The 2,149-nt window shown below is 31.9% G+C and overlaps 1 long non-coding RNA gene across 1 annotated transcript; it reads right to left on the minus strand.

Moving 5' to 3' along the window:
* Positions 1 to 139: 139 nt before the first annotated feature.
* LOC135075511 (uncharacterized) lies at positions 140 to 972 on the minus strand. The gene is made up of 2 exons (XR_010258036.1): positions 645 to 972; positions 140 to 358 (listed from the first exon to the last, which is right to left on the minus strand). It is a non-coding gene; the product is annotated as an uncharacterized LOC135075511 (long non-coding RNA).
* Between the last annotated feature and the right edge of the window lie 1,177 nt (positions 973 to 2,149).

Here is a 2,149-nt window from a genome sequence, read left to right on the forward strand (position 1 = left end):
GTGGAGGCCGGGTACCGGAATACGCAGCGTGGGACGTCCACCCACAAGGTGGACCGACGACATCATAATGGTAGCAGAAAGGCGCTGGACGCAGGCAATAAATTCATTATTGCAGTGTAATTTCAAAATAATTCAACCATTATTTACAAAATCTTTATTTGGAAAACTTTTGTTTTACAATAGCTATTTATAATTTCAAATACAAACAGAATTCCATGAATTGGTTAGCCTAGCCAGTACCCTTGAAGTTTTTCTTGCTGATTGTTATTGTAAATTTTCATGATAGTGAGCAAGACTTGATTATGTCTGCTTTAGAATGAAATAATCACTCATAATCCCACACTTCTTCATCCACTGTCTGAAAAAAGAAAGAATATTATTTAAACACAATTATAAATATTACAATTACATAAACAGTTCATAAATAGAAACATTTACTTAATCCTATTTGTATTTTAAGTTTACATACAAAATATTGATCACAGTATTATTACACGGTGAAAGAACTATGTGAAATAAATATAGGAAAGAAGGTGAAAGCTTATTTGTAGGAATAAAGATATTTTTCCTTTTCTCCGGTGCTGTTACTTATGAAAATCAAGATCTGCGGAGTATAGCTAATATTTTAGATTTTAGGTACTTACTTTGCTACTTATGAGTGTAACTTTATTTCTCAAATCTCAATAAACTTTCTGACTGCTTCATGTAAGTTGAATAATTACTGTAAACCTCGCATTATGGGGTAGGTAGTGGAGTTCGGTTATTCTGTTAATTTTGAAGACTTCATTCTTTAATACTATCGGTATGATTAGGAATTCTTCATTGTTTTTCTTTAACTTGGTTATCTCTTCGTTTGATATTTTCCGTACTTTAGAAATATTAAAAATAAGACTGGAAACATAAAAATACAATTTTAAAAACACAAACAAATACAATCAAGCAGTCATGTAATGTCAACAAAAGTGACATAACTTTTTTTTAATGACGTTCTCACTGCTTTAAGATATGTGTTTTTAGCCGAATGAACGAGATTGAACGAATGAGCTAAAATATTTCAAGGTTGGCCAACATAATAACGCAATTTTTTCTTAATATGGCAACAATTCGGTTATCACGCGATAGCGGTCGATAGACTTTTCTATCGATGGTTCCATGTTAGGGAAAATGATAAAATTATCTACGTGATCGAAAATTGTCTTATCATATCATGTCATTGTCGATGCGCGCATCTTAGGCCTACAGGAACATAAAAACCCTCGCCATGTTGCGGAAAATTAATGGTACTAATTTCTTTTAATGGCAACAGTAACTGAAAACTTCATTGACATGTCACCTTGCATGTCAGTCTATTGCTGTCAAAGTGTAAACAAACTTTATTTTAAATGTGCGCAATTGATTTTGTGAATTAAATTGCTAAAATCTTTTATAGTCGTGAAAGAAAAGTGGTTCACAATGTGTTAAAGTATTTGTCGAAGAGAAATACTAAGGGTTCGGACAATATTTTCATTGAATAATGTTTCCGACAAAGGTTGTCAAATTGACTGACATGTTTATCGTATAGTACAGTCAACTATGAAAATTAGCTGTGGTTTGTTTCAACTACCTATTTTAAAGTTTTTTGTCACTTTGTAAGTATTGAATTTTATGGAATTGGGAAAGAAGTACCGAGTTTGAAGCGTTCATGAGCAGACATTGTATTTGAATATTCAAGTTCAGAATTTGATTATTGATGAATAATAATAAAATCCTACTTGCTCGATTGATGGTTTCAATTAATTTATTTAAACCAGTTTACCTATAATATAATATTTTTTTGTTAATTTATGAAAATATTAAATTAGCCTATAATCCTGAATCCTGATACATAAAGTTAGCCTATTAATTTAATACAGGTACGACTGTACCCAGTGTTGCACTATCAAATGCAATTGACGCGCCTCTATGCCAGGGTTTTTATGTTCCTGGTCAGGCTATAACTCGTATCACATAAATACTTGAAAATGGCACAAATCAAGTCGACCTCGACGTGTATTGCCAACATCATCAAAAAAGAAGAAGAAGAAATAAAGTGACGGAAAGTGACAAATCGCCACATTCGTTCATTTCAAAATGTCATTCTTAATCTTTTCTTGACATTTCGTATTTTCAT

The sequence above is a fragment of the Ostrinia nubilalis genome, chromosome 10, assembly GCF_963855985.1.
Source record: "Ostrinia nubilalis chromosome 10, ilOstNubi1.1, whole genome shotgun sequence".
Taxonomy (NCBI): domain Eukaryota; kingdom Metazoa; phylum Arthropoda; class Insecta; order Lepidoptera; family Crambidae; genus Ostrinia; species Ostrinia nubilalis.